This window comes from Taeniopygia guttata, chromosome 25, assembly GCF_048771995.1.
Source record: "Taeniopygia guttata chromosome 25, bTaeGut7.mat, whole genome shotgun sequence".
Lineage (NCBI taxonomy): Eukaryota > Metazoa > Chordata > Aves > Passeriformes > Estrildidae > Taeniopygia > Taeniopygia guttata.
This window is the reverse complement of record NC_133050.1, coordinates 2,172,665-2,186,663: the sequence shown is the minus strand read 5'-3', so window position 1 is coordinate 2,186,663 and position 13,999 is coordinate 2,172,665. Positions and strand designations below refer to the sequence as shown.

Below are 13,999 nucleotides of genomic sequence, written 5' to 3'. Positions count from 1 at the left end.
AATGGACCCCACAAAACCATTGCTCAGCCTGTGGGTTCAGCAGGGACACACTACTCACCCCTGTGATGGGAGCTGGGTTGGTGTGCATCATCCATCCCAGGAGCTGGAGAGATCCTCTCTGCAGACACGCCTGTAACTGAACAGGCACAGGAGCTTCTGTCACCTGGTTCCTTCCAGATGGTCAATGATTATGAGACACTGAGAACATACCTGCAGGATGCCCAGAGGGCTTCAAAGCGTCATACCGCCAGGCTAATGGAGAAGCCTTTGGGGCATCCCCATCTAGAAGCAAACCAAGATGAGAAGGTTTCCATTGTGTGCCAGGGCTGGCTCTGGCCCTGGGCTCACAGCAGGGCTCCCGCTCGGGGCTGCTCCTGTGCCTGGGGCCTCTGGGCACTCAGGGCCGGCTGCGGGAGCAGCTGCAGAGGGAGGGACAGAGTTGGTGCACGAGTCCCGATTCCCCGGGGCTGTGAACGAGCTCCAGAGGCCTGGAAGCCCAGGCACCTCCAGCTTTGGCTGCTGCTGGGCCGTGCAAGGGCAGGGCCTGGGGGAAGAGCTGCTGCCACACAGCCCCGCCGAGGGCTGAGCCCGGCACAGCAATCACCTCCTGTGCCTGTGCCCGTGCCTGGCATCGCCTTCCTTCCTGCAGCAGAGGCTGGCACTGAGCCACTGCTTCCTCCGGGATGTGCCTCCTTCTGCAGAGATGTTTGGTCCATTTCTTGAGAAAGGAAAAGAGACAGCTGGATCAGATGGAACCATCCGCCATTGAGGGAGGTGGCATCTTCAGGAGGCAATGCTATTCAAATCATGGTTAAGGACCAGAAAAACATCTGGGTTTTGGGACTGGGCCATGGCCCTCCCTCCTTCAAGCACCTACCAAGCCTGGGCAGAAGTCATAAGGGGATGACCCAGGGCAAGGGCACACCCGTGCATGGTTCTGTCCTGGCACCTGCAGCGATGCCCCCCTGGCCGAGCTTTGGGCTCTGAGCTGGCAGCTCTCGCAGGGGGAAAGGCCTTGACCTACCCTCAGCATCTCCCAGAGCCTCCATCCTGAACGTGGGTTGGGAAGCAGATCACTTTCACCAGCAGGGTTATCTGCAAAGAAAGGCAGGACAGAACAGCTCCTGTGACAATGTAGGAGATCCTCAGGCTGCACCCAAGGCTCAGCCCCAGGACACAGCCCTGGGTTCGGCCCCTTCCCTCTCTGCTCTTCTCTGGGGCTGCACAGAGCACACGGAAGGACACTCTGGCATTGCACACAGGAATAAAACTGACAGCTAAATGCTCCTTCCTCCCACTGACAGTGATCCTGTGGGATCACTCAGGGCTCCAGAAAGGGAGCAGGGCGAGGCTTCCAGATTCCTTCAACCCTGGGATGATGTTAAGGGAAGTGGAAGATGGGTGAGCTCTTGTCACACTGACTCTGATTTTTGTCTCAGGAAAGGCATATTGAAAACTTGCCTCCAACATCCTCCAAGAACTTCAAGCCATTTTCCACCACGGCTTCATAATAATCCAAGTCGCCATCCAAATCTAGAAGTGAGCACAGATCAGAACCATTTCCTTGGTGTGCTGTGGTCCCCTTCTGCCTTTAGGATCTGAGTACTTGCAAGGGGGTTGGGTAAGGCCTTGGGATCCAGATGTGAATGGAAAAGGCCAAAGGAGCACAGGGCCTGGGGAGCTCAGGGCTTGCTCCTGGTCACTGTCCATGCTCTTTGCAGGCCCTGGCAACATCCATGGATGGGCAGCTGGAGCAGCCTGGGGCCCTGGGGGTTCTCTTCCTCCCACAGAGGAAACCCTCCCTAAAGCCCAGGGGAAAACTGCAGCAGGCAGTTCCACAGGTATCCCTGCCTCCCCCTGTCCCTCCTGCCCTCTTACTGCTGGGACAAATCCCTCAGCCCAATGGCACATAGCCAGGCCCTCTCAGGACACTCTGGAGCCTTGCTCTCCCGCTCTGCCCTTTCCCCACCATGGGCACCCCGTGCAGTCACTTCCAGAGCTCGGGACGTGTCTCCCACAGAGGGACCCCAGCAGGACTGCTCAGTACCGGAGTGCCCCGGGCATAATAATTCCTCTGGGCTGTGCCGGCCTTGTCTGGGCTGTGCCCACGCTGCCAAGCAGCAGAGAGGGCAGCTCAAGGCTCAGCAGGGCTCAGGCCCAGAGGCACAGCAATTACCTCCTGTGACTGTGCCTGGCAGCGCCTCCCTTCCTGCAGCAGAGGCTGGCACAGAATCTCTGCTTCCTCTGGGAAACACTGCCTTCAGCACAGCTTCTCCATCTACTTTGGAAGAAAGGGAAAGGCACAGCTGGAGCAGGTGAGGCTGTATCCCTTAGGGGAGGGCGCATCTTCAGGAGGCAATGCTTGTCAAAGTCATTGATATGGATCAGGAAAAGGCACAAGCTGTTGGGACTGGGCCAGAGCATGCCCGAGTGAGTAGCGCTCCCTTGCAAACAGCTGTGCCTCCTGATGTGCTCAGAGACAGGGAAACTTCAGGGGATTTCAGGGTGTGCATGGCCCATGGTGCAGTTTGGGGTCCGTGTCAGCTGGTGCCAAATGCCTTCCTGCAGAAGCTGGGGAGAAGCTGCAGCCAGCCCAGGCTGGGAAACAGCCCTGCAGGCCAGGAGAGCAGCAGCAGGGCAGTGAGGCTGCCATGGATCCCTTCCCGCTGTGCCGGGCAGGGCCTGTCCAGATGTGCAGGGAAAGGCCCCGGCTGCTGAGTCCCAGGGGAAGGCTGAGGGAAATGCACCCACCTTGTCCTGCCTGTTCCATTTCCTTCAGCATTTTCCACATGACTTCAAATGGTTTCTGGGATTTCTTGTCTGCCATCTGGTTGGTGTTTCCTATTGGAGGATCTTAACAGAAAGCTGTTCCATTTCCCAGGAATGGACCCCACAAAACCATTGCTCAGCCTGTGGGTTCAGCAGGGACACACTACTCACCCCTGTGATGGGAGCTGGGTTGGTGTGCATCATCCATCCCAGGAGCTGGAGAGATCCTCTCTGCAGACACGCCTGTAACTGAACAGGCACAGGAGCTTCTGTCACCTGGTTCCTTCCAGATGGTCAATGATTATGAGACACTGAGAACATACCTGCAGGATGCCCAGAGGGCTTCAAAGCGTCATACCGCCAGGCTAATGGAGAAGCCTTTGGGGCATCCCCATCTAGAAGCAAACCAAGATGAGAAGGTTTCCATTGTGTGCCAGGGCTGGCTCTGGCCCTGGGCTCACAGCAGGGCTCCCGCTCGGGGCTGCTCCTGTGCCTGGGGCCTCTGGGCACTCAGGGCCGGCTGCGGGAGCAGCTGCAGAGGGAGGGACATTGTTGGTGCACGAGTCCCGATTCCCCGGGGCTGTGAACGAGCTCCAGAGGCCTGGAAGCCGAGGCACCTCCAGCTTTGGCTGCTGCCGGGCCGTGCAAGGGCAGGGCCTGGGGGAAGAGCTGCTGCCACACAGCCCCGCCGAGGGCTGAGCCCGGCACAGCAATCACCTCCTGTGCCCATGCCTGTGTCCGTGCTTGGCATCGCCTTCCTTCCTGCAGCAGAGGCTGGCACTGACCCACTGCCTCCTCCAGGAAGTGCCTCTTTCTGCACAGGCGTTTGGTCAATTACTTGAAAAAGGAAGAGGAACAGCTGGATCAGATGGAAACATTCCCCATTGGACAGGTGGCATCTTCAGGAGGCAATGCTTGTGAAACTCACAGGTAAAGATGAGGAGAATGCCCAGGCTATTGGGGCTGGGCCAGAGCACTCCCTTGTGAAAACAGCTGCACCTCCTGATCTGCTCAGAGACTGGGAAATTGCAGAGGATCTCAGACCCGTCCACAGCTGCTCTGGGCATCCTGTGCCAGGGCCTCCCCCCGCTCACAGGGAACAATTCCTGCCCAATATCCCATGTGGCCCTGCCCTGCGTTGGGTTGAAACCACTCCTGGTGTCCTGTCACTCCAGGCCCTTGCCCAAAGCCCCTCTCCAACAAGCCTGTCAGTCCATTCAGTGTGAATGCAGATAAATGTCAAGTTGAGTATTTCCTGCTGAAAATCCAGTTATGAAGATTCATTTTACAACAGAAATTACAAAGTAAAGAAAATATGTAAGACGATGCCTCATCTGAATTATGGCCCAAATAATTAGGGTCACTTTCCTTGGCAGTAGTCTAAATGGGGTAAAGACCTAAAAACAGAAATATGAATACCCGTGTTCAGGATCCTTCAGTCAGATAAATGACACCACAAAACAGTACAAGTGTACAACTGATTCTTTAGTTGCTTAATCACAGTAAATTGAGCATGACGAAATTTAACTCATCTGAGTTAAACAACACTGAAATCTGACTGGCATTAGGTCAGCTTCCAGACAGAATGAATTTTATGGCAAATTGATTACTATACTGTAACCATAATGTATGTATTCCTGTTCCATTGTAGCACAGACTTTCTTTATGCCTGTATCTTATCTGAAATTATTTACTTCAATCTGCTGTGGAGCAGAGTTGAGTCTCTGTCCTCTTCTGTCAGCCACAGTTGCCATCAGATTCGTCTGCCCAATGCTCATCCCACACACCAGGAAAGCAGCAGTGTGCTCATCCGGAGCCTCCCTCAGGGGGCTGCAAAGAAATCCATTAAAGAGATAGTAAATTACTGTGTAAATTACAAATAGCAAAGCAAAGGACTCATTTAGTGACCAGCAGTTTTACCACAAGGCTAAGTGACAGTCTGAAGCAAAGTTGAGGAAATTATCACATTTTTACACATGATTGCTCTTTGCAAACTGTGCTTTATTGAAACATTAAATACTTGAAGTGAAAATGAAACAAGCAACAGACACAGTGAGTTTGATAACATCAGATGTGCCTTCACACAGCACTCTTCACCTGACACTCTCTGCCAAGTCACTGCTTCCAAGATGCACAAAGCTTCATCAGTCATCACACTGGAGGAATGCAGTCTCCTTCATCAGCCAGCAACATTCAGCCTGTTAGCTCAGGAAACTTCCCTCACAAATAATATTTTACCTTTTAACAGCTAATTGAGGCTTCACAAAAAGAAAATAAAAATACTCTCAGCCGTTGTGTATTACCATGCCTTTAACCTAATATCTTTATTCATTTTTTGCCAATTCTTATTCACAGATTAATTTCAAAAGTCCATTAACTTACACAAGTGAGACAAACTGAGATGCTGCTTTGAGACTGAGATCCATGACAGGGAAGTATTTTGCCAGAAAAGGTTTCTTTGAGTCATCCAGAACTCTGACATAAGCTTTAACTGTTTTTCCAATCTCCACCTGAAACAGATATATCCAGTCATTTTGCATTCACACCACTCTTATTTATTCGCATAAAAATTTTCACTTGATTTTGTATTATACTTGTAGTAGGCTAGTGGAGTTAGAGCCCCAAGGTTAGACTAGCACTGATTTTAAACACTAATCCCTGCCAGCTGGAGTTAGTGTCAGATGAAATGAATGAACTCAGGTCCTTCAGCTGGCAAGGGCATAATTAAAACATCCAGAAATATCAACACTTCTTTTGTTTAAGGTGCACCCAAGCTGGCAAGAGCAATGAGCTGGACTTTCTTCTGTTCAGTTTTAAAGCCTGACATATGGAAAATGACCCTGGGGCAAAACGTACTCCTAAAAGAATTGCTCACATGCACTTTAAACAGGAGGAAATGTAAATGAGCATGTCCATATAAATTAGGGATTAATATTACTATGTAAATGCAAAAGCTGAGATTTCTGCCACACAGAACACGAACGGATACCTGATACCCTGAGACCCTTATAACCTGAAGGGATAAATTTGGGAGGGAGAAACAGAGACACAGGGAGGTGTTCTCTGTTGTAGCATCTTGTCCATGTGTGATCTCTGTGCTCAGGACCAGCAGCACAGGAGTCAGGGCAGGCTGGATCAGCTCCTAATGCTGCTTCCAAGGCACTGACCTTGCCAACAACTTACACGTGAATTCCTGGATATCAGACACATGAATTTCAGCTTCAGCTGGGGCAGGGAAAGCCAGACACAGGTCTTGAATCATGACAGTCACTGATCCTGGGAGCAGAGGCTGCACCTGCAATGCCAAAAGAAAACTGCCTTATAGCACTTCTTTTGTCTCTTGTTCACAGGATAAAATTTGTATCACTTTCAGGGCAGAAGCAGTTGGATGCAGAAATCTCCAAGCTTACACAAGGAGAATCCTTCCACCGAAATAAAAATCAAGCTCTAAAATGTATGTAAAAAGTATTAAGCTACTGAGCTAGTGCAAACAGCCCCCAGGCACCAAGTGAATTACCAGCTCTTCATCTGGAACAGTCTGGCATCCTGTTACCCTCCCACCATCAGGAGAAAAAACACACAAATCCTTTAGAGCAACAAAATTTTCTTAGAGTGAAAACCAAAGCGATAAGGGGAAAAAAAAAGTGAGAACAAAAATTATGCCTGTAAAGCACTGGTATTGCTTCGTGTAAGGTTTGTACTCTACTGTCACTGCTTCTCATCTGAGCAGCCAAAACCTGGTGGTAGATCCTGGCAAGTAAGAGGACAATTGACAGATCAGGTGTTTCTTTAATAAAACTATTATTACATTTATTTTAAAGAAAGAGAATGTTACACTTAACAGATAAAGAGAATAAAACAATGAAGAGAGAGACCTCTGGTCCCAAACACAAGCCCTCAGAACTAAGCACCCATTCCAAAGTCCCCTCTGCCAAGGCCATGCAGCCACACCTTGCTCCTCACATCAGCTCTGCAGTTCTCCTGCAACTCCCTGACCTTGTCACAGACCTCAGGACAATCCCAGCTGTTCTGCTCCCTTTGGCCAGGGAGCAGTGAAGTCGGGTGTCCTGCTGTGTGCTCTGGACTCTGAACAAGGGGAGATGGACAGGCCCCCCAGTGCACAGGAGCTCAGTGAACTCTCAGCTCTGCCCAGCAGCACCACAGGAGCCAGCAGCAGAGCAGTGGGGAAAGCTGACATTTTGTTCTGTGAGGGCACTACTCCTGTTTCTGCCTCAAAATAGAAAGGGATGTGAAGTTTTAATAAAGGTCAGCTTCCAGAACAGCAGCAGTTCCCAGAGAGGGTGGCTAACACAGGGGCTGGGCAGCAGGGCAGGGGAAGTGGCACAGGGAGGGAGCTGGAATGGAGCTCAGCTGGGCTGGGAGACCAGAGAAAGCAAACAGGGAAAAAGGCAAGCAGGGCTACTGCAACTTTTAAAACTCTTCCTGTCTCAGCAAACTCTGCTGTTCTCCTCTCCCATTATGTGCCCAGTGGCTCCCAGTATCCAGGGATATTGCACTGGTGGCCACTCTTCACTCTTCCCCTGCTACCACCCACCCATGCCCAGAGAAGCTGCTGTGTCAAAACCAGAGGGAGAGCTACAGAATTCCTCCTTGGCAGTCCCACTGAAGAGTCTGAGAATCACTGCTCCAGATAAGTTGAATTTAGTTTCTCACAAGAGTTTACTGCCAACTCATCCTCTGTCAACTTGGCTGCACTGGTACCTGCCATGGCAGCAGCCTTACAGAGCCTGCTGATTTCCCAGGCCATTCTGCTGCTTCCATGGAAAAACCCAGGGCTTGTACTGGGATGTAACCCAAGCACAGCACACAGGGCTAACAAACCTGCCAAATGTGTGTGGGGTTGCATTTTTTAAAAAATGTGTTTAATGTGGACTTCTCTCTCCTTTAATCTGACAGGCAGTTAAATCTCTTCCTACACTTCACAAAGCCTGTCTTGCTGTCACTGCTCCACTCCTGAATTCCAGACAAGACCACTGAACCTATCTCATGGACATCAGTTAAACCCATCAGGGAGACCGGACTAAAAAACTATTAAGAGTTTGAACAGTATACTATGTACAAAAAACTCCTCATCTCTTCTACTTTTTTTCTCACCCCTGTGCCTAGTTGGAAAAAATATTCCCACCTCACACTTAAAATAGTTAGAGACAATTAAGATGTTCCATCAATTCTTTTGATATTCTAATTTCCACCTTAGTTATCATTATTTCACAACTTTATCAGCATTACTTTTTAAAAGACAAACCTGTAATTGATACATTTATAAAAACCACTCTTTAGAGCAACTTGTTTTGTTTCAAGTTCTTTCCTAATGAAAGCAGCAATGCAAACACAGAGTTTTATTGGTGTTCACTGCAGAATGCATTTCATATCCCAGGCCTGATGAAGTCAAGCACACTTGCACTTTATTGGCATCTTCTAGTGGAAAAGTGCATTAGAAACTTCATATGGAGATCAGAATAAACTCTTTAATAAATATTCATTCACAAAACCAGGATGCAATACTGTGATTTTAAAATACCCTGAAACAACACTGTAGGATAGAAGAATTTGAAACCTTCAGAACTACTGGCCCACAGCAAATACTCCAGTATTACTTTGGAAACCAATTAATCTTATGGGTAGCTTCTGAATAATTCTGTCATGTTACTCTTTGTGGTGTGTTTGTGAAATCAGGAACATTTTACTACAAAGTTGTAATGGGTGAAGTACTTGGAACTGGCTTTTACCTTATACAGGGAACACAAGTGCATCAAAGCTGTAAAGAAACAATTTCCTGTACCTGAGACTAGAGCAGAAAGTGCCAGTGCAAAGATCTCCTGCCTGAAGCACAACCGTGACAGGCAAACACATCCAAAATGCAGCTACTGCCTCTCTATTCACACCTGCTGCAAAATGCCCAGGAGTGCTGAAGCTGCAGAACAATAACCTGGTTGGCAAAAAGGTGTAAAACCACAAAATACTGCACTCACCAAAGCAATGCCTTGAGTCTCTTCATGTGTCACTCTTACAATATTTGGCACACTGGTATTAATGAAAAAATATCCAGAACCTTGTTGGAGGAGAAGTTCTGCCTGCAAAACCAGAAAAGCATCCTGAATTAAGATTGTATCTTTCCAGTAAAGCTGTCTCCTCACACACCCCCTGTAATGTGTGATGTTTTCCTCCCTGCAGCTGGAAAGCAGCAGAGTAACTCCTCACCTGGATGTCAGGGTGGTTGTAGATGGAGAGCCCAGTGGGGCTCACTTTCACATCTTCCACAAGCATCACTTCAATGGTGGCAGGCCCTGGGAGCACAGCCTCGTGCTGCAAGAACAATGTTAGCAGTTACAGAAAGAGGCACAACACTGCCAGAGTCCTGTGTGTGCAGGGAGGATGTTTAAAGCAGGCAACCAAAGCTCAGAGCACAGGCTGAGGGATGAGATGCCCACAAGATCCAGAGGCCTCAGTCAGTCAGCACAGGGAAGGGCATCCTCAGGGCTGCTCTGTTCTGCACCCCTGGCCAAGGCAGAGGACAAGGGCCCAGCACTGCAGAATCAGTGAATGATGTCTGACAAGCACAGACAGGATATTAACTCTGAGCCACAGGCCCAAGTCATACAGAATGATAAGGAAAATGCACAAAGTGTTCTAGTTCTAACTCATCTTTTCATGCTTCTTAGCAGGCCACCAAAAGAAATTCTTCCTTAAGTGTAAGTACATGAATACGGGACTAAATGCAGCTTTAATCACTCACTCATAGCAACATTAGCTCAGAAAAGGAAAAAGATTTCTAGAGGAAGTCAGTACTCTGTACCCATTTCACCTCATTAGTAGAATTATTTCCTTGATGTGGAAAGGATGTGATCTTTCCCTAATGACATAATAGGGTGTTCCACTTAAACATGGAACAACAGTCAAGACATCTTAATATCCCATCTACTAGGTTTTTGTTTGTGTTTTTGGCTGCAAGAAAGGAGAATGGGCAGGTTTGAAAGCAGAACAGAGCAGCCCATTGCTGATGTACTTGAAAAATGCACCCAGGTCACCTCATTTGAAAAAAACAACACATTCATGAGCCCACAAAGTGCAGCAGGACTAACATCTACAGAGTCCTCCGAAATTTAAACACAGAGAATAGAACTTAAGAATATGCCAGTGTTCTCTGAACTCAAGGCAAAGTTTAGAGCAGCCTCTTTACTAATTATTTCGGAAAATAAGAAAGAATATATAATACTGGTTTAACAAAGCAGAGCACAGTGAACTACAAAATTATTGTAGAACATCAAGTATCCATATTACAGCTCGATTTCTAAGAGAGAAAAAAAAAAAAAAGAAACACAACCAAATATCGCAAATAACTTCAGCAGCAAAGTAACTGTGTCTCTGCGGTAATTCTCATTAAGCCATAGTCAAATTTTTCAGGGGACATACATCTGCACCATGCTTTCCCAACATGAGAAGAGTGGAAACCTCACAGAAAAGTCAAGAACCAAGTGGCAAAAAAGATCACCTCTCAAAGAATTTACTAAGCAGATGCCACACCTGGGCCAAGCTGAGAAGAACCTGGCCCACAGAGTATTTCACATTACTGGTGCCCATCTGCTACCTGCTTTGAGTTAAATCCTGTAACTGCTCATTGCATATTTAACTTTTTGCCTCAAGTATGTTTTCAAGGTACTGCATATTGTTCAAATCCACTTAAATCTTGCTAACAAGATTAAACAGACATTCCAGTTAGGAAGCAGAATATTTTACGAGTCAGTTATTGCACATGCCAGGTTATTCCACAGGCTGAAACCTGCCCTTATATTCAGTTTACAAAAGTGACATAAACAGAAAACTGCCAGCTGTTTACACCTGCCCTCTTTGTTCATCATCATTACCTTTTACTGTTTTTCTTCCCTAGCTAAGTATTTCAGGGAGTGGCTAATGACTTGTAAAATGAGAGCCTGTGCTTATGACTGGCATCAGGAAAAAAAAAAGAGAGCATCAGTCAGAGCCTGTCGGAATCTGTGGGTATTGGTGATTCCGAGATTGTAGAAAGTCTCTGTCTTTCTGCCCCGTTGCCAAAGAAGAAGCCATAGTTCGTCTGTGCTGTTTTCAAGGTTGTTTATTCTTGCTTATCTCTAACATGTTCTGCTGCCCTGACGCAGGTCTGTCCTGCAGGGCAGCGTGTGGGGCTCTGCCCCCAGTGGGATGTTACAAACATTATATACCAGAAACTACGTGTACTATATTTATAATAATGTGCCAATATCTATTATCTACGTTGGACAGTGTGTCCCTAGCCTAAACCAATAGAAAAATGCCAACACTACAGTGAAACATGGAGGGCATGAAGAAGGAGGAAAAGGACAAGACACACCTAATTTTCTCTATCTTGTCCCCTCTGAACCCCTAATTTAGAAACCTAAAATTTTACTTTTGCACCTGTGTCACACTTAATTATTACTCATATAAAACACTCAGAGCTTGTAATTCATCCTGTAAGATTGAAAACTCCTCTCCATGGACAGAGATCACAGACAGTGTCTCTCGGGGCTCTGTATAGGGGGGTTCCTGACCCCTGCCAGAGTCCCAGACCTGCCAGGGCAGCCAGAGGGAAGCCCTGGATTCCCACAAGAGCCCAGACTAACACATGGTCCATATGAGGAATCAGTCAGCTTTTGCTTTGCTCATGCAGAACTTTCCCACCCAGCTCTGCAGGGGCAATAATCCATTTGCTTTCCCAGTGACAGCTGCATGAAGCACATGGCTGCTTTAATGAAGGACAAGCAGCAGAGAGTCACCAATTCATTAAAAAACCCTAAACTGAAACAAAACCAACTGAAACACTTCTCTGCAATGCCCTTGTTCAGATGGTTAAAAACTCCCAAGGACTTGGACAAATTTGATTTGGATAGCAGCACCTAGTGCAGAGGAAAGCAGGAAAACCATGAACCAGTATCAAACCTCTGCAGAATGAACCGGACTGCACCAGGGAGCTGCCTGATTTGTACAGTACTGTGTGTGGAGGAAATAAAGCCACCAGACCACTGGGCATTGACCACAGGGAAATGGCAAATCCCCCCAGGTACTGTTACCGGTATTTGGGCTCTGGCTGCCTTCAGGTGGGGCTGCTGGAATCCAGTGGCAGTGGCAGAGATGGCAGCAGTTCCAAACGCATGCTCAACTACCACAGTTTGTAAGCTTAGAATGCAACAAAGATGAGAAATATATTCAGCTCCTCTAGGCTCATTCGCATCAGACAAGAACTTTCTCTCTCAAGACAGGTTCTAGACATTGGACTTGGTTCCTTTTTTCTCCTCTCTTTAATAGCACACACTAAAAAGTGCACATTGACCTTAAACTGAAGTATGACTGCAGATTACAATAATTTCTTTAATCAAGATGAGACACTGCCAAACAGATTTAATCTGGACCGTCAAACAAAGAAATGCTCATTTCAGCCCACTCATACCCTGCATTTTCTTCTGACCATTGCCCTCCTCCTTCAGAGTCAGCTCCATTGGCAGCTCCGTCTCAATACGAGCAATGGCCTTATTTGTGGATTCCCACACAATACTAAGGGAGCTGAAGTTATCACATTTCCTGCCTTGCTGGTCATAGGCAGCCAAATCCAGCACTGGATTGTGGTAATTGGAAACAGGAACCTGAAAAAGAAGGAATATTTTGAACTGAACCGATACAACCGGATTTTTTAATCATTAAAGAAAACATATGCTGAGTTCCATGAGGTTTGTACAACATCAATGCATAAGGAACGTTTGTTAAAAGGAGCCAAGTGCAAGGCATTCAGCTGTGCTCCAACAGCCCTGAGATTATCTCAGCTGGTCAGAGCATACTGCTGCTTACACCAGGTAGGTTCAAGTCCTGTATGGGCCATTTAGAGTTGGACTCCATGATCCTTATGATCCCTTCCAACTCAGAGCATTCTGTGAATCTCTGAACTCTAAGGGGGTTTTACTGGAGCATGGGTTTGGGGTTTTTTTAGCCAGTGAATTACCTTAAAAAAAAAAAAAATCCCCAAACCAACAACAACAAAATTGAACCACAGCTCAATGAAATTGTTTTTAAAATTCAAATAAATGATGACAAACAGCGCTGTTTGTTAAAGCTCAAAATTCTGGTGTTGCTCTGGTGAAATGCATTAGCAACAGCAGTGCACCAAGGTAAGCTGACACATAATGGAGACAGAAAAGCAGGTGAGCTCTGGGGTGGCTAACAATACACAGAAGTCTCCATCTCCTCTTGTTATTACATAGAAGCTCTTTAAAATGATTCATTTTAGGGAAGGAGGATGACTTTTACATTTGCCGGGGAATATTAACACAACAAAATATGGCTTACTCAGCAGCCAACATGTGGCAACACCCGTTAGCAAGAAAAACAGAATAGCAAAGTTCCTTATGCCTGATAATCTACACATATCTATTGTCCATTTACTGCAGGACTCCCACAGCCTGCTCTGTGCAGGAGCCCCCAAGGGCACAGTGTGGCCACAGCACCAGTTACTGCTCCTCTTGCAGCAGCTGCCATGTTTCACACATGGAGCTCCAAACACTGATTTTTCAGCTGTAAGAACACCTTCTTCTCCTGCCACTTCCCAGGCTTACCAGTTGCTTGCTCTGCTGGAGCAAAGGGCAGGAGAGAGCAAGCTGAGGGCTGCCATAAACAGGAATCAAAGCCAGCCGGGAAGGGAGAGCACAGATGAGCTTCACGGCAGTGGGCTCAACCACTGGGAAAGGGCTGGTGACTGTGGGGCTGCTCCCAACTGTTAAGGTAATAACCTGAAAGCAGCAAATGAGGAAAGAGTTTAGTTCAGGCATGCTGTATTTCCACAGGTCTCAGTTACACTGTGATATCAGAATGAAAAGCAAAAATACAGTGCTTGGGGATTTACAGCACTATTAAGACACAGGAAGATGCAAAAGAGGGAGCACATCTCAAGAACAATTCTTTATCGCTATGAAAGTACTGTTCCTGGGAACTCTTTCCTCGGTGTTCATGTTCATGACTATCAAATTTGATTCAAACAACAAATCTCATGTAACTGAGAAAGGAAACAGCAGGTGTTCTTGCAGAGTGAGAACAGACCAGCCCAAAGGCAACATTTATAGTCACTTCAGTGTATTTAAAAACATCTTATCTTTTATTTTACATTCCTTTTTTAGCCTTCAGCAAAGTGAAGTGGATATAAAACCAGAGAAGGCTGAGGCAGCTCTGG

At 47.1% G+C, this 13,999-nt stretch overlaps 2 long non-coding RNA genes across 2 annotated transcripts; both read right to left on the bottom strand.

Moving 5' to 3' along the window:
* Positions 1 to 4,233: 4,233 nt before the first annotated feature.
* On the bottom strand, positions 4,234 to 5,275 carry LOC140680641 (uncharacterized). The gene is made up of 2 exons (XR_012051995.1): positions 5,152 to 5,275; positions 4,234 to 4,599 (listed from the first exon to the last, which is right to left on the bottom strand). It is a non-coding gene; the product is annotated as an uncharacterized lncRNA (long non-coding RNA).
* A 3,374-nt stretch (positions 5,276 to 8,649) lies between these two features.
* LOC140680640 (uncharacterized) lies at positions 8,650 to 11,934 on the bottom strand. The gene is made up of 3 exons (XR_012051994.1): positions 11,856 to 11,934; positions 8,992 to 9,096; positions 8,650 to 8,864 (listed from the first exon to the last, which is right to left on the bottom strand). It is a non-coding gene; the product is annotated as an uncharacterized lncRNA (long non-coding RNA).
* Between the last annotated feature and the right edge of the window lie 2,065 nt (positions 11,935 to 13,999).